This window comes from Lissotriton helveticus, chromosome 9 (genome assembly GCF_964261635.1).
Source record: "Lissotriton helveticus chromosome 9, aLisHel1.1, whole genome shotgun sequence".
Classification (NCBI taxonomy): Eukaryota; Metazoa; Chordata; class Amphibia; order Caudata; family Salamandridae; genus Lissotriton; species Lissotriton helveticus.
This window is the reverse complement of record NC_136070.1, coordinates 249,931,366-249,959,052: the sequence shown is the minus strand read 5'-3', so window position 1 is coordinate 249,959,052 and position 27,687 is coordinate 249,931,366. Positions and strand designations below refer to the sequence as shown.

General features: G+C 46.4%; 1 protein-coding gene across 1 annotated transcript in view; it reads right to left on the bottom strand.

Moving 5' to 3' along the window:
• LIN52 (lin-52 DREAM MuvB core complex component) overlaps nt 1-27,687 on the bottom strand; it is a 349,735-nt gene that overhangs the window by 112,998 nt on the left and 209,050 nt on the right. The window lies entirely within an intron of this gene.

The window sequence follows — 27,687 nt, the reverse complement described above, 5'->3', positions numbered from 1 at the left end:
GTGACCTCCCACAGACGCCTATGATTTGTAGGTGATACATTTGTGGTTTTCTAACAAATCGTCGAAATTTAGCCAAGAGATGAAGTAGATCCCTGTCCCAGTTAGAAAAGGGAAGAGATCACACCCAAGACCGCAGGGAAATGAATTTCTCCACAGAGAAAATGTTTTCATCATGAAGAAAACAAAGAAAGATAAAAATGTAACAAGTGGCTCTGCTTTTACTAGGCTTTTTAAATGAGAAAGTATATACCCTCTACACTTTCACAAACAATAAAGGAATTCAGAACATTTCAGAACTACACCCGTAACTGGCGCAGATGTTTGCATTTCAAACAACTGGAAATCGGCACCCATGCGAGACTGGAACACTGCAAGTGCGGATTTATGATTGTTTATATGAGAACTGGGTTCGAAGTATCCATGCTATTTTACAGTGAATGGTCATCAGGTGTGTTAATGCAGTTGGTTCAATAGAAGCAAACAGGCTGGAAGCTACAAAATGCACCATCTTCTTAAAACGAAAGCCCAACCACGCATGGATTGTGTGGGCATCCCTACTTATACTACTGCTACCCAGCTAAAGAGACATTCCATAGACGACTGCTGCCTAGCTAATGGTCCTTCCATGGTCCGTGTTACCAAACTAATGGTCCATTACACTGTTACTGCATCTCTTTATACTGCTGTCCGACTAACAAACCACTCTGTACATTAATGATAGAATCTCTTGGGACGCACGCCACATACACTTCCACTGCCCGCCCAATGCACTCATTTATTACTGCAATCGAACTAAGATCCTATCAACTACTGCTGCACAACTAAGAGTCCTTGCTTGCACCGTAGCTCCATCACTTGCACTACTGCTGCCTAGCTAATGGGCTTCTACACTACTGCTGCTGACATAGGGATCCTTTAGTACTGCTGTGCAGATTAAGCTGCACCCCTACACTGCTGCTGCCCAGTTAGTGAAAAATCTCAGACTACTACTGCCCTAGTGGCCCGTCCACTGTAGACAACCAGCTTATGTCTACACCTTAATAACTAACTGCCTTGCTTGTAAGGCATCAATGACACAGCTGCTGCATCGACACGGAGACTCCCCGAGTGCCCCTGCTGCCCAGCTAATACCACATCCTTTACTGCCACCAGCTAAGATACCATCCCCGACACTACTACCACCTTGAAGAAGGATGCCAAATGCACTAGTGCTAGTGCGCTAAGCATCCCCTTTCACTGCTGCTGTGCAGCTAGTGAGGCATTGCTCACACTGCTGCTCAAACAGGAGGAAGCACTGATTATTAAATGTCTTATTAACTAGCTGCCTTGTTGACATGACATCAGTTACACTGCTGCTGCGTTGCTGAGGCATCCCTTACACTGCTGATGTGCAGCTAACAAGCCATCCATTACACTACTACTGCCATATCCACAAGGCACCTCTTACACTACTGCTGCGAAAAGCAAAGACTGCACTACAGCTGTTAGTATAGAAGCAAGAAAGAGCGAGCAGTGCAGCAGAAAAATACACCATACATTCCTAAAAGCAAGCAGTAAACACCAAGAGCGCAGGAATTGAGGAGGCTTCTGCACTCCGAAAACAGGCAAAAGATTATACTCTAACAGATGAATAAAATGTTCTCAATCGGCCCGCAGCGATGTAAAAAAAAAAAAAAAGTATAGAGCAATGAAATTATTGTAAAAGAATAAGATCTTCAAAGCGCTCTGAACCATGTAAGCGAGAATATCCTCACACTCGCATAACAGTGTCACCAAATTAAAACATTCAGCAGTGAACAATGCAACCAAATAACATCCTAACATCTCACACTCCACAGAATGATAGACGTAGAAAAAACCCACACTACGAGGGGCTAAACAACCCTAGAAGAAACTCTATTCTTAAGCAAAAGGGCAGCACCTTTTTTACCCTAAAGGAGAAGGCCTTTTTCTGCCTTAAGGGGGCAGGTGAACCCAGCCCTGTCCCAAAAGCAGCCTGTAAAGCAGGCTGGTGCCTGACAGCAGTACAATCACTGACACCGAAATACACTTTATGGACTTCATGTTTATCTCTGCTGTAAATCCCCTCTCTCTCGCCAATCCCATTCACGAGTCATAAAGAAATTGCAGATAATGAAAAAGTTCGGGAAATTTACAGTGTGTCGGAAACCTCAGACAGCCAGAAGAAATTAAAGAGCTGAGCAGGGATAAATCACACAGGTACAATTAGAACTGTGCAGCCTCCTTTGCCTCGAACAGGCCATCGAATCCAAAGGTATGCGCGGGCTACCTACCGCCCAGCCCGCACCTCGCCAGGGCTTCAGGGTAAACCATGTTTAAAAAGAACCAATTCCAGCTTAGGTCGCATATTTTTTTGGACGAGTCGCCACATCAAGAAGAACATCAATTTATGAAAACTATTGCTTCTCATAGGTCATGTATTCAGATGACCAGGAATCAGCAAGGCCTGGACAAGGAGGTAAAGTGTTTTGAAATGTATGAAAAGAACATGTACAATTCTGGCGGTCTTTCCTTGAGCCAGGCAAAAGCTATCACGGCTAGCTACAGGTTGCATCTGATCAATGAACCGGAAAGGTACACAGCCAACTCCTGGTTCACAGACTACGCTCAGGAGTAAAAGTTCATGCTCTACCCGGATGAAGGTCCTGGAGAACAAATACTGCCGATGCCACATGATTTAATTGACAATGCTACCATGTCCATGAACTAAGTGTAGTTCATGCGCTGGCAAACTTAGCTTACATTTTTAGCTCCTAAAGCGCAGGTTGAGGTGAATGTTTCGTCCTTGAAAACTCACGCCAAAAACCACGGAATGCTACAAACTAAGTAGTGCAGAGACTGCCTTTAATCTTACAACTGGGGAGGGCATTTCAGTCTTTACACGCCAAGGTGTCCTCTCACTGCAAGCAGCTGGCTGAGGCCTCCTTCTGTCCAGGGAACTACTAGATGAAGAGATAGTCACAGGAAAGAACAGGCTTACTCTCCGGGCTTCAACTGATACCACTACTTCCTTATGGCTTCCCCTGGGGCTAGATGCCTTATTAGTCTTATCTAAGGAGCCTCACTCCAATGTGTGGGGGAGGGAGGGAGAGAGAGATCATTTCTACCCACCACCACTGATGAACCCTGGTAAACACAGAAGCATGGATTGTTTCAGTGGTAAAAAAACAGCTATAGTCTTCAGCTCCCACTCCCAGTGCACTAGGCCATCTGTGCCCCATTTGGCCTCACAAGAACTTCTGTGAGAATTGTGAGAATTAGAAGTACCTCCTTCTAAGGGCAATGGGCCCCCAAAAAGAGGCTGGGAAACTACACCCACTTCCAGATCCTTCCCCTGTAGAAGTTCAATATGCAGACAGTTGCTTGAGTCCCGGCAACCATTCAGTGAACCAACAGGATGTGCTCTTCTATATTCCCATCCTGCACAAATTCAGGAAGCATGCGGGAAACCAATACTGTCAGTACGCCCACATCAATTTGGGCTCAAGGCTGCTCTTCAGGATGCTCCCAAGTTCCCAGCCATGGAAGCAATAGAAGCTCTGCGGCTAGCGTCTGCCTAATTTGAGCAGCATACAGGAAGAAGGCAAAGTCCTGGTCTTCAGAGAGGGTAGCAGCCCACGGCCAGAAAGTGGATCACTTTATGAATAATGATTCCATGTCAACCTGGTGTTTGCAGAATCATCTGGGCTACATCCTGCATCAAATTTGTTCCCTATTCCAAACTCAACATGCATTCTATGCAACTAAATTTGGAGGAGCACTGGGAACAACTGCTTTATGACTGGCACAAGTTCGTTCCAGTCCGGCTTTCCCTGGTTTCACTCTCACCATAGTAGACACATAATCCAAAGTTCTTGGTGGGATATCCCCTCTGTCTGCCTTGCCTGCAGCCTGTGGTCACATCAATTTCTCAGAGAATTGGTGAGAGGTTTATTGAAGTCAGCTCCATCTTTATTTTTATTTTATTGTGGTGTTTTATATAGCGTGAACTAGACCCGTAGGTATCAGAGCGCTTTACAAGACCACCATTTGGGTTAAAGACGGACACATTGATTTTTGTAAGGCACGGGGAGATTAAGTGATTTGTCCAGAATCATAGAATGTTGAGCGTCCCTGCCAAGACTCGAACCCCGTTCTCCAGCTTCAAGGTCGACCGCCTAGCTGTTAAGCCACATTCTCTCCATCTATACCTTGGTGGACACATGATATGGAGGAGGAGTGTGGCTCACTGATTAGAGCGGCAGACTCTGATGCAGATGTCTGGCCCGGGACCAGGGTTCAATTCCCGACGCGGCAGGGTCCTGAGCCCAAAATGTCCACGGACTCGATAATTCTCGCCTCGGTGCCTATTCTAATCATGGGGTCCCACGCTGCAACTCTGGGCAATAGTTGCTTAATCTCCACTACGGCGGCCCGCCCGCTGCAGGATGCCTGGCTTTCACCCTGGGGATACCCATTAGGGGATATCTCACAGGGAAAAGCCAGGACGGGTTCCCAAGGCAAGCGCCTTGATGCCTTCGGGTGATACGTGCGCTATATAAGTCGCAATACATTGACATATTTGCCCCTGCACATGAATGTGTTGGTGATGAAGTCAATCTTCCTGGCACTAAAAGCATTCCTTCCAGTAATGTAGTTAAAAGCAATGATGTGCAAGTAACAGATTCTGCTATGAGGCACTAGCAAAAAACATCGACCCACTAACCTGCTTGGCGCATGTTGTTAGGTCTTTTAGGCATCCCTGGACTTAGATAGAGATGCAGGTGGATACCTAGTAGATTTACCTCAAGGCCTTTGAAGCGCACCACTACCCGCATAAGGAGTTCTTCTTCATGGGCAGTTAAGACATATCTGCCAGTCTAATGCTTCTATTATCTCAAGTCAGACACTCCACGGCCTTCTGGCACACGAAACGTGGCCTGGCTAAGTTAATGAATAAATCCTTTGAGACACTAGGCACTTGCAGAATAGCTTCTTCAGTGGAAGACTTATTTCTTGGTGGTCATAACATAAGCTAAGCACTTAAGTGAGCTGCCTTGAAATGTTTCATAGTTTTCCATAGACAAAGCAGTTTTGAAAACTCAGCTGACCTTTGCTCTACAGGTACAGTCTTGAGTTGCATCTGAAAAAAGATAGTTCAGATATTTTTGTTGCATGTCTTCTTAGTGGAGAAATCATCATAGTCTGTCCGTCAAGTGTGTATGCCCATTTTTCTTGACCGAAATGGGGACCTGCATTCTACTGACCAACTATTCTTAAATTCAGGAGGTAATGATGCTGTTCGGGTAGCTGCTAAAATTACTGGTGTCAGATGGATAACATCATGGATCAGCCAATGAAACACCCACATGACCCCAGAAACGCCATCTGGTGCCCAGGCTCAAGCCACCAAGGCATGGAGGCATCTGGTGAATTCTTCAGACATTTACTAGTCATTGATGTATGCCACATGGCTTTATGTACTATGTCACATGCATTTCCCTAACACTGCTTTAGAGTTATCGTCTCATAGCAATACTTTTTTTTTTGTCAGAAAGCGCTCCACAACACATTTGTCTCGGCCTAAGATGCCCAGTGAGACTTCCTCTAGGACTGCAAAGCCTATGGGAACCCTGTTCTTAGTGTCTACAAACTTTGAGGCTCATAAAAAGATATTCTCCAGATCGTCCAAGCCTACATGAAGTGTTATGGCTAATTGGCTAGGACAAGCTTCAGTACAGGAGCTGCTGCTGCCACCAGTGAATAGATGCCCACATTCTCTCAAAGGGCCCTCAATGACAGTTCCCTAAGACTTGTTAGTATGGAAACACCTGGTTGGGTGCATGCCCTATTTGTCACCAGTTCCAGTCTCAGAGACAGTGGGGAGGTGGTCCGAGGGATGGGTCAACAGGGGCATTATCTAACCTTGAAGTACCAGCTGTAACGGTCAGGCTCAGGTTTGGGATCCACAGCTGAACTGTTATCAGCAGTGGTGGCTGAGAAAGGGGGACTGATGCTAGGTCAGTGGGAGCTGCTCAGGAGTAGGCGCAAGCAGCACCAGCACAAGCACTGGAGGCAAGATTTTGCCCCTTCTTCCTGACGAGTACAGGAAAACAGTGGTGACTATATTGATCCTGTCCCGCCTGGATTATTGCAACGGCTTGCTGGTCAATGCGCAACAGGGGCTGCTTAATAAACTTCAAGTCCTGCAAAACGCAGCGGCCCGCTTGATCTCGGGTATACCTAAATTTGCCTCGGTCACTCAAGAGCTGGTGAAACTACACTGGTTACCGGTGCGTAAAAGGATTGCATTTAAAGCACTCTGTATAGTTTTTAAGGCACTTAATGGACTGGACCCTCAGTGCATGACCCAGTTGTTTCAGTGGTACAAGCCAGCTAGATCCCTCAGGTCAGCTGATCATGGGCTGATTGTGGTTCCAAGAATCAAGAAAGCTCGTTGGGGGGGCAGAAGCTTTTCCTGGGGAGCAGCAAAGGCCTGGAATGCTCTGCCAGCGGTCCTTAGACAGGCTCCGGATCTGATGTCCTTTCGGAGGGCCTTGAAAACATGGCTCTTTAGGCAATAAGCTTCGGGCTGGGCTTGGGAGTGGTCAATCAGCGCCAGGACACCGGCTGGTAACAGTGCGCTTTATAAATGTCACAAATAAATAAATAAACCGAGATGGACGCCCCAACTTTGCACTCAGATTCAAAGGGAACCGGAAGGTCATTGGCAACTACTGGTTCTGCTGCTGCTAATGCGGTGAATCAGAGAAGTTTCCCCTGTTCACAACAGAGTTCAATATCTTGAAGGTCAGAGTGTAAAATGGCAGCCTAAAGAAACCAGAGTGATGAAAAAATGAACTGCTAGTACTGGAAAATACTTCAAACTGCCTTATGACTACATAAGGAAGACTGGAACAAATATCTTCCAACATAATACTATAATAATAGAAATAAAAATGTGTCAGAAAGTGCTTCATATCACGCTTTTGCCGATAATAAACAATACAAACAACAGATACTACTACTACCCAATTTAATGATACTCAATTTACAGCTTTGATGACAACTCACATACAAGGGTGATGCCTAAAAAGGCCAGATCAGAGTATGGTGGAAAGTCAGTCACTGACTGTGAGAAAATAGAGAACGAGCGGGACTCAATCCTACCTTTCACCGTCGATCCCGTCAGTAGAGGAGGTAAAGAATTAACTCCCTCACCTCCCTCCGTCCCACAGGAAACAACGCCAGACGCAACAGGGCCGTACGAATGGGAACGCAGGAAAACACAGGAAGAGGCAGGACAGCCGGCTTTTAGAGGACTGACGCGAGAGGAAGGGGCTGTCTGGAAGAGGAACCCGGAAGACGCTGAAAACCACGAGAGCAAGACAGAGTACAGACCAGAGTCTGCAGGAAGCAGGAGGACCGAAGACGCCGCGCAAGGCGAAGAAGACGAGGAGGACGTGGACCGCGGGTGTGAAGACTGGTGGCTGCTCCCAGAGGCCGCTGGAAGGCCGCCGCAACTCTGGAGAGTTGCGGCATACGCGGTGAGTGGGACAACTGGGGAGGGGTTGGAAAGGTAGGGCACGAAATCCCTGAATGTGCACAACCCGAGAAACATCTTTAATTCCCTTAACGTTTTTCTTTGATTATTTTGAGAACCTTTGTGCCTTTAACTTTAATAGTGCTCACAACTACGAGACCATGTGTGATTAGTGTGGGGCACGAGAATTAGGACTTTATGGCATAGGATTTTGGGGCAACCACTCCTCTAATTTTGGTTGAACGCTAAATAGCCCTGATTGAAAGGAAAGGGGAGCAGAGACCCCGTTTCATGAAATCCTCTAAAGAGAGCCTAGTCTTTCCTTTCGAATAAGAAACACAAGGGAGGTGGATTCCTTCCAACTTGGCCTTTTCTTTGCACTTTGGGTGTGGTGACGGCAATATAATTACAGACAGGACAGACCACTGACTGCTCTTTCTTTCTTTTGGAGACACTCCGGGAAGGCACCCCAGACCCCGAAAAACCTGAAGAAGACAGAAAGAAGAGCGGATACCACCTCACCACTTGACCATCACATCCATATGACTGCCTAATAACATCCTGACCTTTTTGTCTTATCTCAGTAAATCTCAACAAGCATTTGCAATGCAATAGGTCTCGGGTTAATTAAGTTTGAGCTATTGGTATTTCTAAATATTGCAACACAAACTGCAACAAAAGCTATTGGTGTTGCATTATTTAGCAATGCCAATAGCTCAAACTACCTTGGGAGAGTGCGGCGCCGATGGGGCGCAGGGCAGCCATGGCACACAGCGCAGGTGCAGCAGGGCCGTTTTCATATCCATCGCATGGCAGCCCAGGAAGTCCTGGTGCCCTACACTATGCATAGAAGGCGGCACTCGGCGCATATCACCCATGCCTCGTGCCTTCTGCGCTGTTCGTGGTGCACAATGAGAGGATTCCTAGAGGCAACGAAACGCAGGGCATGTGATGTCCCTGGCACTATATCCAACGGGCAGCCCTGGCACAGCTCAGCAGGAAGGCACTGGCATTCAATTATAACCCCTGCACACTCAATGCAGAGGAAAAAGCACTGTGCCTCAATCCGAGAGCCCTGCACTCGGAGGTAGCGGCTGCAACTCCCAGCATCAGCGCAGAACTTCACGATGAACAGCAAACAAGATCCAGGTGACCTCCACCTGAAAGCACTGCACGGTACCGATGAGCACAGGACATCCATCCCTGCATCTCCCCGGGTGCACAGAGCAGCGAGGAACTAGAAGCATCACTTGCTCCTGCTATGCCTAGAATGCACTGCACAATGAGGAAGCTCTAGTTCCCGGTTCAAGCCCTGCTTCACCCCAGAGCGTTTTGTGCGGACCCGGTCTTCACTCAGCGGACCTATCTGGCAGTACCTAAGCTGGCTATGCTGGTGCGGCCGGATGTGCACCTTCCTCCGCTGCCACCAACGGGCCCCGGGATCCCAGCCCCCGGAGAAAGTGCTGATGGGAGCTCCGCTCCTGCCCTGTACCGGCCGTGGCACCTCCAGCTGCTGCTCTGAACCGCTACTGCCGCCGGCCTCTGACGTCAGCGGATGGCTTCGCCACCCCAAAGCGCTGCATGGAGTTGCTGTGCCTCGCTCCATTGGTAGAGAATGTTTTTATCCCCAAGAGAGGACAGGCGGCCGCTAGCAGTTTGGTGAGACCGAGGAGACGGACGCTTCGTGTAAGTACTTGGCAGGTGGGCTTGTTAGTTATCGGGGGATATATGTTTTGCAATGTCCTAAAATAGAAACATTGGCTGGTTGTGAAATTAGCATTAAGTGCTGTTGTCAATAATTTCACATTGCTAGCAGATTATTGGCAGCATTTCTGGATTACGCAAATTGTAAAATTCAGAAAACACTGTATTGGCGGAGAGGGGTTAACATGATACCATGAGGGCGTGTTTTCAAAGCTACGAAAACAAAGAGGAGTTAACAACTGAAGAGGGAGAGGCTGAAGGTGGGAGGGCGGGTGAGAGAAGAGGCAGCCAGCTTGTTTATGAGCGCCGCGCGCCTCGTGAACAGCGCCGCGTGCCCCTCTGCAGACTCCCTCTGCATTCCAGAGAGGCGTGCGACGCGATCCGGTCTGCCATGCAATGCTGTGGAGACAAGACCTGGCCGCGCGCACAACGTTATCCTATGGGGAAACGCTGCGCGCGGCCAGGTCTTGTCTCACTTCGGCGTTCTCAGACTGCTGAGACGCCGACTATAGTTCTCTGGCGAGAACGCGCTTTCAGCGCGTTACTAGCCGAGACCTAATAAACCAACACCATTCAACCACCACTACGGCCTCCGAGTTTCTATTTCCTCCCATCCCTCCGACACTGACACAGGCAGATGTCTCCGAAAAGCTGATACGACTCGAAAAAACTCTGTGATATGTCAGGTTGGGGTCACCAAATGGCTGTGAGTGCTAATAAGAAGTTGATCACATGTAAGGCTGCTGCTTCTGAAACGTGGAGTATGGGATGTCTGTCACATCAGAACACAGCCAGGCTCGCATCAGAAAGAAAGTTCAGGCTCGCCACTGAAATATCCTATGAGATAAGGCACAATAAGCGCTATGTCAGACTGTTATACCTGACAGGTTGGTAGTGCTGGAGCAGTTAATCACGTTAGACCTGTGCCTCAGAAGGCAGTGAGGTCAGAGCAGAATCAGTCACTTGATAGTCTACTTCTTCTGAAAGGCTAATAGGGCTGGAGCACAGTCAGAGGCACATAAAATCTGTGCCCCTGAAAGCCTGGTAGAACAGTAGCAGAATCCTTCACAGGAGAAGTTGACTTCTAAACAGCCGGTGCTGTCGAGGACAGTCTGACAAAGGTCAGCCTCACCAATAATAAACGAGTACAAATAATGAACAGTTAGTAACATGCTCATAATCAGACCTTGATCCAGAACAAGCGAGAATAAGGCAGAAAGGGAAGAAGAGAAAAATATGAAAACAGTGATAAAGAAAAAAAAGAGATGAAAAATAACCCCCAAGAGTGACATCAAGAAAGGGACTGTAGCAAGGTGAAAGATAGGCATGAGGTAGAATCAAGACTATGCAGTCTTAGTTTTTGTCAATCGCGATACTTGCCAGTGATGGCGGCAGGCTGCTGGAAAAAGGGAAGCTTTGGGCCCTGCACTTAATTTTGTTCTTATAAATAAATTAAACACTGGCTGTGACAATCATACATAAGAGTTACTTCTAAAAGATATACAGAACCTTGAAAGGGACATCACATATGCGGAATCACATATGCAGCAATGGCATAGGTTTGGTAACCCCAGTATGCAAGTACCTGTTGATCACAAATGATGAGACTTTAGAACTTTTACTCTCTACTGGATTCTCTTGATTCCTGTATAGGCCAGTCTCATATCTAGGTTTTATTGGGAGGTGGCTGAACAGAGTACACAGTTCTGCACGGGTACAGAAGAATGTGTACATGTGGAGTGTGGGTACATCAATATATAATAGTTGTGCCCCAATAGCATGCTATTTAGACAAATTGTACACATAAACATACATTCACACATTACTGAATTGGAATTGTCAAATTCGAGTTTACCACAGTACAGCAAAAGTGCCATAAAACCTTTTTACTGCCTTACTGATTGGATGTATCAATTATTTTACACATGGAAGCAACTCCCATAGTAGTCACAATAGCTTGAGTGTGAACTTACTTTGCTGCGCAAATGTAACCCCTTGCATCTTTATTTAGAATAAATCTTTTTGTTAAAACAAATACACATTAAAAAAAATGCTACGGCATAAATGATATATAAAGCTTTGCAGAGTATAAAATGCAATTTATTAACATTGTTGCGGAAAGGGTATCATGACTCGCTTTGCATATCATGAGTCACGTCCTTTACCCACACTCAACAAAGGTCATATAGTAATAAATATCATAGTACACTGCACATCATATATCATTTTTTTACCACTGAAAACAATAGACGGTAAAGGTATATTATAGTTAGGTGAGAATGTCAGTTATAAAAAAAACACTAAAATGTACCAGTTATAGTTAACTACGGTAACTATAACATGTGTCCTCGCCAAGCAAAGTGATGTCATCAATGACGTAATTTCAGTTGTGGTCAATGATGTTATCAATGACATAGAACATGTTATGCGTGTTTTAATATGAGAGATCATAAGCAGTGCATGATGAGGGCTCAAGTCCCTGTGTCCTAAAAAGGCTGTCAAACATCTTTTTTGATGTGAATCAGCCAATCAGAGCTTAACTTTTGATATGAGGGAGCCGCTGTACTACTGCATCTCTGAATATAAACATATTTTGAACCTTAATTGCTCAATATCGAATGAATGAATTTACACCAAATAACAAAAAACAAACTTTCTGCGTAAAGATCTAGCAGTCTGCCAAATTTGGTTTCATTCTATTCAGCTGTTTTTGCTGTATCGCTGCTCAATTTTCCTATGGAAAATTGCATGGAGGAAAGGTATTTTGGGATCCTCCTTTTTCTATTCCCTGCTTAATGGTTCAACTTTCCAGGAAGGCACTGATGTAGAGGACTTTTTTTTTTGGTAAAGATTTGTAAAGATTAGTTAAATGGCGCCAAAGTTATTATCGAACCAAAAAATCAATTTCCTATTGAAACACGGTCCTAATTATACAGTGTCGGAAGTGACTGTGTTATTATATTAATATATGCATATATATATATATATATATATATATATATATATATATATATATATATATATATATATACACACACACACACGCATAGAAACATTATACAGTACATAGAAACATTACACAGTGGCAGTCACCACTGTGGAGTTCTAGTTAGGTATTTTTTTATTTTGCTAATAACTTTGGCGCCCTTTGGCGAATTTTCACAGAACCTTCCCCCAAAAATCTTCACCCACCACAGCTCCTTTGTGGACAATTTTGGGGTGATCAGTCAGGCAGGGCCGAGAAAAAGGGGAGGTCCCAAAACACAATTTCCCCATACAATTTACAGCTGTCAAGGAATAACTTTCACAGTGGGATAAAGTTGTATCCTGCTTCACTGACAAAAGGAGCAGAGTTTCTCCTTGCATCCCACAGGCACTTGCTTCATCGTAGGCTTTAGAATTTCGGACTTCTTTCAGTGTGTCCCTTTTTTTAATTTAATTTTTTTAATATTTTTATTGTGTTTTTTACAGACATGTAAAACACTAAACATTTATATATCGCGTTGTCCATACAGGGAGGCGATCGCTTTAGGTTTAGGTGTTGGTAGCCTGGGTTACAGAGGCTCGAGTTCCATGTTAAAGCCATTGTCAAACAAATAAATGGATGGGATTTCACAATTGTGAAATGAGCATTCAACAAGGCCATGCTCTAAGTCACTCAAGATTAGTATCCCCGATATAACGCAAGGTTTCAATGCACAGACACAGAAGCATTCGGAATGTTTCAGGTTCACACGGCCACACAGTCTGACCATTTCTCTGCTTACGTTAGCACCTTAGACTGTACTTGAGTTTGCTCTCAGGCAGTTATACCTTTTTGAAAGGTTTCCGGCTTTGCACCAGGACTCCTGTTTTAAAGCAAACACATTATTCGTCAGCTCTGGGCAGTGTCTCACCTGCTGCTGCCAAGTCTCACCTCAAGGTCGTTTGTCCACAGCCACACATACCAATAATGTGCACCTCCCTGACAATGAAAACTGAAATGGTTGATCCGATCTACCCCCTCTTAGACTGAATCATTAAAGCCAGAAGCGCCACATCATAACTTGTAGCCCAACGCGGGAGCTCTGGTACACGCAGGTCCTCATCTCCCTTCATTCTTTCTTTTCCTACACAGGAGTAAAGAAAGTGCTCCTCTATAATGAAGACGGTGGTAAAAAATAACTTCATTTTGTCAGTTAAACCTCTCCATTCCCTCCCAACGTTATCCTGGCCCTCGACACCGTCCTAGGGGTCCACAAAGCTTCCTCTAAGACAATTAAATAATATAAACAGATGAATACATTGTATATAAATAAAGACAGTAAACGTACAACTGGAAATTTTAAAACGTACTGTTAATGTGAAGGAGTTTGAAACTGGAGGCTGAAAGTTAAATTAGTATCCTCAGATTGATTCCTGGGAGCAGTGCGGGTGTAACAGAATATAGTATGGATGATGTCTGGCCTCAATTGAATTTAGCCAAGCTCCAACCTTTCTGTTAAAATTAAAATGTTGATTTTTTAAATTTATATGTGTTTGCGAATTTAGTAAAATGTGTAATTTGTGTATTTATTTGATGAAGGCTTCTTTTCTGCTTTTGTGGTACAAATCATCGACAACGCTTAGGCTGGTGTCCCCGGCTTCCAGTAATGACCGAGTGGGAGGTCCCCCTATTCCAATGATTCAGTGGGGGTCCCGGGGTTTCAGTAATGATTAAGTGGGGGTCCCCAGAAGACTAAAGGTTAAGAACCAATGTTGTAGTCCGTGGATAACATGCTATGGATTTATCTCCTACAGAATACCTTTTCGAGTATTGTACGAAAGCAGCAGCCTTGGAAACTCCAAAACAAGCAAACAGAGCCATACAAATTACTGGGATGATGCTGCCATCTAGCGGCCACCGACTTCAAGGCCATCCTGAACATTGGCTGATCCCATAACTTCATTTACGCGGTGTTACATACAACATCTGCATGGACATTCATCATCAACATACAGTTGCACATCACTGCTACCAGCCAACCTAAAGAGACCAACACACCATAGAACAGACAACACGCAGCCTACCAACTTATCAAAACAGCCTACCACATCGAGGAAAGCTATACGACGGTCAACAACCACGGCACAAGAACGTACACTGATAACAATGTCAACATAGAATCAAATACATAATCAAAAGATAACATGCGCACACAAAACAATCCAACTGCTCCACAAATACAGCAAAACACATTACTGACTTTGCCCGATTATCGAGTGCATCCTCCTTAGAACACGCTACTTCCATCTAGTAAAAATCACGTCCTGTCTTTCAACAGAATACAAACCATTCTACACCCATGAGCATTGGCGGCCCTCGCGGGCAGCACCTGCAGCATGAGTGTGGCGAGTTGTATACACAGCAAATGTGGGTATAACTGTAATACTTTATTGAATCCTTGAGCATTACAGTAAGATCCAACCAACGCAATCCTCTTTCAGGAAATGACCCTTAACATTCCACAACAGCTCTATTTAAACACATTCCAACATTCTACATTACTATTTTCATTCTCCCCCAAGACATTACGTAACGCATAACCCAGGTACAATACATCTTACCCCCAAAAATAACACACTAAATCTTTGAAATAAGTCAGGCGTTTAATCCACCTCCCACACCTGCTTTGGATTAACTCTACATCATTACCAACCACCTTCCTTTCACAATCTTCAACTCTCCTCTCCTGTTGTACTCCCACTCCAGACCCTCTACCCAATTCTTCTCCAAAACATCTCATCTGTCTACACTCGACCAACCTTTAATCCTTCCTTACCCAAGGAACCTCTGTCATCCAACCCAAAACAATTTTTCAACTGGACACTTCCATCATCACAACCAATACCTGTACCAAATTTGCACTTGGCTATTCTACGCATGTGCCATAGTCTGCCATCACTCACTTTTGCAGAGGTACGAACAATTTCTTCTACACTTAAAGGATCAGAAAAGATACTTTCACTCTTCCTACTTCGTCAATGTTTCTTTACCCAAACTATTTCTCCAACTTCCAAACAAACTCTTAGACCCATGCTTTCTATCAAAAGCCTCCATATAAACTCCATGGGCCTTTGAATTTTTTTACCACACGGTGACCACTCCTGCAATCGAGTTCCATTTTGACAACCGCGATTATCCTTAGGAACGGTACCCTTGCTCTCATGATTGCAAAAGGACTATACTCTGTCACTGTAGGGGTAATTCTGTACATCCAAACAATTCTACCAATTTCAATTTTCCAACTCTTATTTTTAGACGTAACAAATTGCAAAATACATGATTAAATCTGTCCACTTCTACATTTTTTTCTGGATGATACATCAATGTCATCTTATGCTCAATTTGATTCCTTACTAAGAATTGCTCAACTTCATTAGCCTTAAATTGTACCCCATTGTCTGAAATTATTTTCTTAGGTATTTATTTATTTATGCGATTTTTAAAGCGCTGCAATTACCCATGGGTGTCTCGGCGCTGTAAGCTATGTTTAATACAACTGAGATGAGATTACTAAGAAGGCAACCCTGTCTTTAAGTGCTTTCTGAAGATGATAGATTAGTGAGAAAACAGCCATGTCTTTAATTGCTTCCTGAAGATGATAAGGGTAACCCTTCTCTCAAACAAATCTCATCCGTAAACCTTACTATACTCTACAAACTGTGTACAATTGGTATAGCAGCAGAAATTTCTAAATGCAAATTTGCTGTATAGTCATTAAGTTGCCAACACAAAATACAAACTGTATTTCCGGCCACTTAGAGAAAGAATCCATAGCAACAAGAACAAAAGTACTAGATTCATCTGTAGACCCATGATATCCATCCCAATGACTTCCTAAACCATTTTAGGAGCAGGAATAGGATTTAATGGTGGCTTAAGTAAAATCTGCAACTTGTTTGCACTACCACACTCAAAACATTCTACTCAATATGTCTCAACTCTCTTCTTACTCTTAACAATTACCAAGTGACCCTCATGACGCAAACACAATCCTGTTCCTTAACTTACTTGAAGGCACTATTCTAGACCCCCTCATCAAAACATTTTAAAAAACAGACAATGCCAAACCTCCCAAAAACGGACCAATTTCTTGTCCAATTAACTTTTCACTGGCCAACCGTCCAACCCGCCTTTCACAACCAACTCCAAATTGATTGCAGTAATTCACTCACTTTCTTTTTTTGCCATACCTCAATTTATTCCTGTCCACGCAGTCCAAAATTCCTCCCAATAATCCTTAGGCACTGCCTTCAGTGGTAACGCCGATCTACTAAGACAATCAGCCACTTTACTTTAAAATCAAACAACCTTACAGACATGCGAGTGATTCTTGGAGTGGCATTCAATAAACCATCAGAAGTTAGAAAATGTAACAAAGGCTTGTTATCACACTGGATTCAAATATCAAACCCCAAAATAAATCATCAAAAATACTTCAAACCTTACACAACAACAAGGGTCTCCTTTTCCACCACCGAATAACGCTCTGCTGGAGGAGATAAGGCTCTGGAAGCATAACCAACTGTCACATCTCTTACATCCTGTGTAATCTGTGACAAACCCGCTCCCAAACCTTTATAACTTGCATCAGTGCTTACAATTCATTTCAACATGGGATCAAATCCTTGTAATGCTTCTGGAGAGCAACTTTCATGTTTAATTTGTTCAAACTCATATTGTAATAGTTTATTCCATCCAAATTCTACTCTATTCTTTCAAAGTTGTCTTGGGGGCGTGGCTAGCAGCCAACGATGGTGGCCGCAGCTTAGGGAGGCTCCCGGGAAGAGGCGGCTTTCCGCAACAATCCGTGCAAATATCCTGATCATCGCTGGCGGAATAGGGCGGACCGGACCCAGAGTCCGTGCGGCGAGCAGTACTAAAATTCTGGGTGCGGCGACGGCCCGAACGGGCATACAATCACTGACCGGAGACGGGGAAGGAGCCGGGCCTGCCTTCCGCCGTGAAGCCGCGGAGCCGCAGTACATTCGGATCCGGCCGGAAGTGTCCTGAAGGCGGGGGTGAGTGACAGGAAGCGCCGGCTCGCCGAGCGCGTCACCCCGATTGCACCGCGGATCTCCCCCCAGTACCCCAGGAGCGTGGGCGCGCTACAACACCGCCCGACAGCACTCCCCGGCCACGCAAGTGTCTGCCGACGGCGCGAAAGGCGCTGCGCACGTCGGACCCGATGCCGCCATTGTCCGGCCCCACCCGCGGAGTGCACCAGGCCCCGGCGGTCCACAGACAGTGGTAATTGCGGAATCCCCAGCAGAGGCACGGGAACCATACGCAGGCTGCGCCACTAGAGGGGCGAGTACCTGGGCGGCATCTCCATCGAGGGGGCACTGGAGAGAGACATACCACGGCGACACCGGCCGGTGTTGGTCACCACTTGCAGCACACCACCAGGTTTCCCGACGGCCCCATTGCAAGGGTGGGCACTCAGTAACTGGCCTGTGCATGAACTCTACGTGAGCACTACACCACGGCATACCTGCGGGGAGATACCATCCCCCCCGCGGTGCTCACGTACCTCGACGCGACCAGCCGCCGAAGCACGAAGGGGCGGCCCTGCTCAATCCGGACACGGTCGATTGTGCCATTTGGCTGCTTTCCTAACGGCAGCACCATGTCCCAAAGGGGCCCCGGAAACACCTCAACCCAGGCCAAGTTGGACAAATTTGCATATGAGAGGCATTCACCGCCCCAGGACCAGCGCAAGACCGCCGGAAAAGTGACCGACTCCGAGGGGGTAAGAAAGGCTACGCTGGATGATGTCCTGGCAGCATTGGCTCAGGTGCAAACAACGGTGGGTGCCACGGCAACTGAAGTCACCTTGATAAGGGCGGATCTCCAAAAAATGAACGAGAGGGTCAAGCAGGTCGAAGTGGTCACTAAATCGCTGGTTGAGGATGTGTCCGAATTGCAAACGGCAGTGGAACGTCTGCAAACTGATAACAAACTGCTCAGGGACAAACTGGATGACCAGGAAGGTCGCTCCCGGCGCAATAATGTCCGAATTATAGGTGTGCCGGAATCGGAGGACACGGGAGCATTGGATCTCTACGTGGAAGACCTGGTCAAAAATCGGCTCCAGCCCAAGGGACTCTCGAACTTCTTCTCCATCGAAAGGGCCCACCGCGTTCCGGGGGGAAAACCCAAATCAGGAGCCACGCCGCGTCCGATATTGGCAAGATTGTTCAATTTCCGAGATCGGGACGCCATTTTGCAAGCCGCCAGAGTAGCGCCAGCCATTCAAATCCAGAACTCGAAGATTGCTTTCTTTCCGGACTATACGGCAGAGGTATCTAGGAGACGGAGAACGTTCCTGGAAGTAAAAAAGACCTTGAGAGAGAAAGAACTGCCGTACTCAATGCTATTCCCGGCTAAGCTGCGGGTGGTAGCAGACAAAAAAGTGTGGATTTTCGATTCCCCCGGTGCTGCCCGGGACTGGCTTGAGGGTTGGAGCACCGTTGGACGACAGCGCAGACCACGCGGACCCGATCGAGACCGTAGAGGAGGTAGCAGAACCGGCTCACAAACATCTGGTCGAGTGGAGGGAGTGGAACACTCGCCCTCCCATGGATTCGAAGGGGGAGGCGAGGAAGACTAATCCCGGCCCTGGACTCTGCATGCTATGCAGTCGCCGATCACCAAACTGACTTATCGTTTTAACTGCTGCACGTAGACGCTGGCATGGCTGTCCCGTAAGCCTACAGGGAGGCCGCCCGCCCGGGGCGACGCTCTCCCCCCTACACGCAAGTACTCTGGTTGTGGGATGGGAAAAGCACTCTGCACAGTTGGGGTGGCGGGCAGTTCTAAGTCAGTTGAGCAGGGGGGCAGGGAGGGGGGTTTGTTTTGCAATGTTCATGTTAGGAATGTACGCAAACGGTCGAAGTCAATGTCTCAAGGTATGTGAGGGTCAATGCACGCTAGTGGGGAAGGACAGCGATGATATGCCCCCGTGATGTCTCTGAATTCCTTGCTGTGCGATGGCAGGGCTACTGGTCCAGTTGCATTGCCTGGACGCTGCATCGCGCACCCCGTGGTCCCCAATGGCTAACGGTTCTGTATCGACAGGAGGAGTAGCGCCACCTGACTCACGCTGCCCACCCCTGAGTTTGATGTCCTGGAATGTGAGAGGCTTAGGGGATAAAATTAAGCGGGGGTTGGTACTAACTGCCATCAAGCGGCAACGTCCTACCGTTGTCCTGCTGCAAGAGACGCACCTGGTAGGGGGGGCTGCAAAGGCCTTGGATAGGCGAGGTTACAAAATGTGGGTCCATTCTGAGTTCACATCCGGCTCCAGGGGGTCTGGCATTCTCATACAGAAAAACTCGCGATTCCTGCCTCTATCCTTTAAGACTGACGATCAAGGCTGCTTCGCGGCCGTGCAGGGGCAGTGGGAAGGGACACTCTTTAACCTAGTGTCAGTATACATTCCACCAGCACTACATTCGGTCCACCTCCCAAAACTGGGGGAATTCCTTCTGACTCTTCCTGAGGGTGAGATCATTCTGGGGGGGGACTTCAACGCGGTAATGGACACGCAATTGGATAAACACCCCACACCGGCCCCGACGGGGGGAAGTACTTACTTCCAGCGTTTCACAGCGGCCATGGGACTGACAGACATCTGGAGGCACTTACACCCCGGCTTGAAACACTACACTTTTCACTCCGCAGTACATGGCAGCCTCTCCCGTATTGACTACTTCCTGTCGTTGGGAGAGGGCCTCCGGTATGTGGATGCACTGGCCATTCACCCTCGGGGGATTTCGGACCACTCACCACTCACACTGACACTCTCCATACAGACTAGTGTGCGTAAGCGCGTTTACCCCATTCATGCAACTTACTTTAAAGTTCCACAAGTTCGCAAAGCTCTCAAACGTACAACGACACACTACTTTCATGAAAACGTACACTCAGTGCGTTCCCCTGAAACACTTTGGGAGGCCTATAAAACAGTCCTGCGGGGGCAGGCCATCAACACCATAACGGGGCACAAGAGGCAACAATCCCAGGAGCTGGCTAATCTGGAGGTGGCACTACAGGAACGAACCACGGCTCATGAGCAGCACCCCTCTCCCTCCACCCTTCACGCCCTCTCCCTCCAGCAACAGCTATATAATGACCACTTGCGCCAGCTAACAAAGGGATACATAGCCGATACCCAAAATAGAATTTACGAGGTGGGGGACAAAGCGGGGAAAATGCTGGCGTGGCTTGACAAGCGTGAGGGCAACTCCAGGGGGATCCACCGTCTGAATAATGAGAGTGGGGTGACACATACTGACCCAAGGCGTATTACAGAGCTCCTTGCGGATCATTTTGAACGGGTATACACCCCGGAATGTGTGATCACACCCGGGAGAGCCAGGGCACTCTTGGCTCCGATCGAAGTCCGGACACTGTCTCCGGAGGCGTCAAGTGAATTGGAGGTAGACATCACTGCCGATGAAATCCAATTGGCAATTAAAGCCCTGCACCCGGGTAAAGCAATGGGACCGAATGGAATACCCATTGAATGGTACCAGGCAATGCCAGAGACCCTCAGTGTTCATCTCTTAGGGATGTTCAGGGACTGTCTAGAGAGGGGCTCACTTCCGCTGGACCAGCGCGCGGCGACCATCGTAACTATCCCCAAGCCAGGCAAACCGCCGGAGGAATGTTCCTCTTACCGACCCATTTCCTTGCTAAACGCTGAAGTGAAAATCCTGGCTAAACTCCTGGCGCAAAGAATCTTGCCCCATCTGTCGTCCATTATACATCCGGACCAATCCGGATTTATGCCACACAGAAACACGGCGCTGAACCTGAGACGACTGCACGGTGTACTGGCTAGAGCGGACTCTATTAACACGCCAGCAGTAATTTTAGCACTTGACGCCAAAATGGCATTTGACTTGGTGGAATGGGAGTACCTTTTTGAGACGCTGAAACACATGGGGTTTGGTCCGCGCTTCATCGCATGGGTCAAACTATTGTACACTGACCCGATGGCGCACGTGGTGGCCAACGGCCATATTTCACGCACGTTCCCGTTGGGAAGGGGCACGCGGCAGGGATGCCCTCTGTCACCCCTGCTGTTTGCTATCTCTCTGGAACCTCTTGCGACCCTCATAGGGGCCTCGCCCCTCCTCAGGGGTATAACATGGACCGGGGGTTGGGAGGACCGTCTGTCCCTGTACGCAGACGATATGCTGCTTTATCTAACTGACCCCGAAGATGGGATACCGGCTTTACTGCACATTTGCGACGCATATGGCAGGGTTTCCGGCTATACATTGAACTGGGCCAAATCGGAACTGTATGTCTTGCAGGGTCCGGCCCCGACCCTCGACAGCGCGTGCCCGCTGAAGGTGGCGGGTTCGTCGTTTAAATATCTAGGTATCCATGTCACTAAGGACCCGGCGGAATTTATAGATAAAAATTTGAAACCTCACCTAGACCGGCTTAAACGGGATGTCACGTTCTGGTCAGGCCTTCCGCTAACGCTCCTAGGTAGGGCGGCTCTCTACAAAATGATGGCATTGCCACGTTTTCTTATACGTCCTTGAGAATACACCCTATCCGGTGCCCCCTAGGGTTTTCCAGAAAGTGGCGGCTCTAGTTTCCAACCTCTTATGGGGGAACCTCCCGGCACGAGTGGCGCAATCCAAGATGCATAGAGACTGGTATGACGGGGGTATTGCGCTACCCAATCTAAAACTGTATTATTGGGCAGCACACCTTAAACTAATTAATCAATGGATCCACGCATCGCGCGCTGAGCCGGCGTTCCAGTCCGACTGGGCACAGTTGGGCACAAACAGTCTGTTGGGCCCGTTGTATGATCGCCGCAAGGTACGGACATTACTGGGCCCCACTAAATTGACGGTTCAGTTGTGGCACACGGCAACGGCGGCGCTGGGCTGGAAGGGGAAGGTCACCAAGATGACTCCGCTGTGGGACTCTCGGGCGCTGGGCAATCTGAGGAATACTAAGGGATTTACACACTGGGACTCGATAGGAATTACCACGGTGGGGGATATGTGGGAGAGAAACGCAGTGATGCCCTTTGCCCGGCTAAAAGAAATACATGAACTTGGATACAGGGAACTTTACAGGTACATTCAAATTCGGCATGCATTGCTCACGGCCCTGCCCCCCGATACACCTATACCTGAGTCCTCGCCACTGGAAGATCGCCTCCTCACTGACTACATGTTGGAAAAGGCAACATCGCTCACTTACCGAAAATTACTCAATAATGCCCCGGATCCTACACTCCACATTAAGGGGAAATGGGAGGGGGACGTGCACGAAATGGACGAACACGAATGGAATGAAGCACTTGGGTCCCCCAAGGAAGTGGGCATCTCAGCGCGCATGCGATTAGTGCAATTCAAGATCCTACACAGGGTCTATTATACGAGGACCATGTTACATCGCATACATAGGGTGTCTCATCCATACTGTCTTCGTGGGTGTGGGGAGGAGGGCACATTTTTCCACACCATATGGGACTGTCCCCAGATCCAGGAGTACTGGAAGCAAATACTCTGCACACTTTCACAAACATTAGACCGGTCCCTGCTCCCTGACCCAAGGAGGTGCCTACTAAATATATGGGAGCCTAATGACCTTTCCAGATATGAACAGCTCTGGGTCACGGCGGGGTTAATGGTGGCAAAGCGTGACATAGCACAGCGATGGGGTGCAGCAGACCTGCCGACTAAGTCCCAATGGTGTCTGAATATGGATAGGGTGATGTTGACCGAGAGGGCGGTATACTCCGATCGAGCCTGCCCAGGAAAATGGAACAAGATTTGGCTGAAATGGAATGAGTATAGAGGGGACATTTGTGATCCGTTGTCGGAGGACGATCAGGAAGACTCAGGTGAAGAAGATGAAGTGGGTTGTAATTAGGTGGGGTGGATGGGTGTGGGGACGGCCATAACCACTACACGCGTTCCTCCCCTTGGGTTGCAAAGGTGGGACGGGAGACGATGGGGATCACGGGGTGGGCGGGGACGTTGCCTTGCTGAGACTTGAGGTTGCAAACGGCCTCTTCAGAGGGGCATCTACACTTCGAACTGCATTGATTCATGCCAGACCGTACTGTCATTCCTATCAGTTTAAGTTGAGAGTTTATTGTTTTTCAGAAAATTATAAAAATGCCATCAAAACCGCATTTATCGCTGATACTGCTTTCTCGAACTGCACTTTTACTTTTCAGCACGCTCCATCGCACAATTATTGTATCTATTGCTTTATGGACCATGTTACTGTGCTGCACTGTGAATAGCGACCACGAACTAGCGGCCGGCCCGTTGGGTTGTAGGCATCCCGCTGTGTAATATGCAAAGTGCAATAAAGGTTTTGGAAAAATAAAAAAAAAAATAAATAAAAAAAAAAGTTGTCTTAAATTATAGGTCTTCTCTACAAAGTTCCTGATAAACCTAAAAAAAAGAATTCTTTCAGTCCTAAAAAGACCTCAACTCATCTTTATTTGTAGGTGTCAATGTGTCCTTAACTGCATCCACTATGTCCTCCTTGGGTCTAATACCATCCTAACTACTAACATGACCAAGGCAACTTAATGACTATACAGCAAATTTGCATTTAGAAATTTCTGCTGCTATACCAATTTCTTCAAAATCATTCTCACGCTTTCATCATGCTCTACTAGACCCCATCACCAGAATATTGTCTTGGAAGAATAGTATTCCTTTGAATCTATTAAACAACTTCAACATTCGTTTCTGAAAAACAGCAACCGTCGAAGCCAGTCCAAACTGCATTCTTACAAACCTAAAATACCCTATCAGTGTCATAAATGTAGTCAATTCTTTACTCTAATGGTGTAAAGGAATCTGATGGTATGCAGAACATAGATCTATTTATGAGAACCACTGCATATCCTTAGTAAAGGTCAACATCTTGTTTATTTTTGGGAGAGCGATTTTTTTTCTACTACAATATTCCTATTAAGGTCTTGTGGTAAATAAAAATTACCCTGGCATAATTTCTAGTCATTAACAATTAGCATGCGTCAAGTGAGAGGCAGAGTCCGTGGTATCTGAGTTAAAATGGGCTTTATTCCAATAACTCGAGTCAAAGGGAGAATTAGTTCCATCACCACAGAGGTTCAGGAAGAGTCTTCTAATCATTTAATAACAAAACATCATATATATACTTTTTACTCCTTGTACATAGGGAGCTCGAGGCAGAGCAAGACAGAAAATGAGATAAGAACATGTGGGTGTACACTTGATGAGTGATAGATGTGTGATAGGTAGGTGTCATAGGTGGGTGGGTACTTAGAGGAGGAGTTGGCATGACCAGCTCGAACTGTGCCCTAATTGTGCAATTTGAGCATGACGTGCAATTGACGTGTAACTGGGAGGAGAGCTGACTTTCAACCTAGTAGAGAGATCTCTTGTGTCAAGGCGACTTGAGCACGTCTAGTACAACTGATATCTAGAGTCAAGGGATGTATTATCTGAAGCAAAGGTTGTTCGTCACTAAAAGACAGAGAGGGCATATTTATTCGTTCATTGCATGAGCTTTCTATGGGTGCAAGCACTGTAATTCACTTAAATGGAGACAGAATGGCTATCAGACGGGTCTGTTTACTTTTCCTCACCGGGCAGGGATGCCACTCTGTACAGCAGACGGATAACTGTTATTCATAATACTGTCTTGGCAGACTTCTTGCTGACGTGACTGCAGCTCAGTATGCCAAGAGTCATGTAAACATTAATTCAGAAAGTGGTTTCAGGCTCAACCAGTACGATATTTATTTAAAAGAGCACAATGCAAAATGCAAATACATGGGCCTTCATTTTAGCTTAACGTTTGGGAGACTTGATGACTTGACTTGCAGGACATGTTTGCAGAGGCCTAGTGATTCAGGCCACTACGGGAAATATGCATGGGTGACATGCACATGACATGTAACATAGGGTATATGTAGTGGACATATTTGGTCAGGCAAAATATCATTTTCCTCATTCCCTCCTTGTCACCTACATAACCCTTCAGGATACATCTATATTCATGAGACCGTATAGTTGATCATACAGCATCATTTCTTCATCTTTTATCCTTTGTTTACATGGATGTGGAATACAGGCAGTAGCACACAAGCCGCAAATGGCCGGACCACACTGCAGACAGAGACAGCAACCAAATACCATAAGTAGGGCCATTCCTAGGAAGGACATAACTTTCCATCCCCATGCAGATATTACACCCCAGAACCAACTGGACCAAGTCCTTGTGCCTGGATCTTGATGTATGGCATTAGCAATTTTGTGGAGTCTTGTTATTGCTTCGTACACAGATGGTGCATTATCTGGGATGAAAATGCAACAACTAGATCGGATGACTCTACAAGCTCCACCCCTATCCGCCAAGATGACGTCTAGAACGAGGCGGTTTTGAAGAACGACAAGTCTAATAGCAGACTGTTCCTGGGTCAAGTTCGCCAGGGCAGATGCAGTTATATTTACAACTGTTTCAAGAGTCCTTGTTAACCTGCGTATCAGTTTACTGTTTTGGACGGGACCTATGAAGAAAAAGAATCCTCTGTTGAAATCTGTATATTGCTCCCAAGCTGTTTCAGTCTGATCGATCCCTGCAGAATCTGTCTCTCTCTTTTGTCTAACATGTTCTAGTCGTGAATCTCTGTGATAATTGGATGGGGCTAGAAAAACGGGTGGCAATAAGAATGCTATATAACAAGTCCCACCCCAGTCTAAGGGCAGATGTACATAGGCTGTCTGACCACAAATGAAATAGGTATGGCGTGATGTTTTGAAAGAAGAAAGTCCGTTATCATCAAACTCTACTACAGTGTTACACTTGCTGTGTCCCATATGTACTGAGCCTTTCTTACTAACACATAAATCACCTTTTGCTGGCAGGACTGATATAAACGGTGGACCTGTATTTTGCTTGGGCTGAACGTTTAACATTATAAAATTAACAGATGCATTTCCCTGTTCGTACTCTTCATTCTCTAAATCGGTTCCCTTTCTTTGGGGGAATCCGTCTTTGTCTGGAAAGCATGCTTCATTCATTACTTTATTCAGGTTTCCATATATCCAGCCACCTGGATAAGCTATGTACCTTCTATCTATTGATGTCATTAGAGCAAACCATGCTCCACACGAACCATTGTGTGAGAACGGTAAAGGGTAGAAGGGCAGAACTCCCTTCGTTTCTTGATAAGGAGGCAGTTGGCCACATACCCAGCAGTCAGTTGCATTGCTGGTCTGATGAGAATGGTGTAACATTCGAATAAATGTATTGTTACGTAGTGCAAGTCGATATGACAATTCATGGGGAGGCAGGTCACTAAATGTATGCTCTATGGTACTGTTACTGGAAGAGTGTATATGTGAGGAAATGGGAAAGAAAACATGTAGCAATAAACTGACACCAATTACAACAATGCACAGAATAAAAAGGATGATCAAAGTAACTATACATCTACTGCGTAATACCTTGCAGTACTTTTCCTTCTTATCTCTCTTCTTGCTATTCTCATATGTGATCTTATGCATGTCAGAATCGAGTCTAACCGATTCACCACCGGGTGGGCTTAAACAATTAAACTACGTCTGACTTACTAGTTCTTAATCTAGACCTATACTCTTGCTGAGGGGTATTTTCTAGCAAAGGTCAGTGTTCTTTATTAAAAGTTTCAAAGTTCCAAAGTTCCAAAGTTCCAAAGTGTCTTTTGTAGTGATGAAGGTGAGTTCCGGCTTTACCTCCTTCCACCAACTTCGGCGTCTTCCAACGTGGCTCAAGGGGACTTGAACGATCAAAAATCCGGACACAAGTATAGAATCCACTGGTGCTATGGCATGTTCCTTGACCTGGGTGTTGTCAGGGAAGGCGGCAGCAACCTGTGAATGAAAAGAGAGTAGTGCAGAAATCAAGGAAGCCAGGTAATCTGTCAGCATGTTACTGTCAACATCAGTAATTTTCTTTGGCATAGGCGTACCTCACATATATCACCACATAATTATGAGGTAAATAAAATATAGTTCATAAGGAGATAGGCCTGTTCTGGAATGAGCTACCATACGCATGTAAAAGAGGGCAACCGGCAAGGCCACCATCCAATCCACGCCTTTGTCTGTACAGATCTCAGCAACTTTGTCTTAATTGTCTGATTTTGTCTTTCTACAAGGCCTGCGGCTTCTGGGTGTCTGACACAATGGAATTTCCATGTATAACCTAACAGAAGGGACACTTGTTTCATTAATTCAGAGGAGAATGGCTGACCGTTATCAGAATAGATGACACGGGGCAATATCTGGGGAAGAACTCGCGCACTAATTGTCTGGCTGTTGTAACAGCAGTATAATCTGGAACTGGATATGCTTCTGTCCATCTAGACAGTGCACACACAACTACT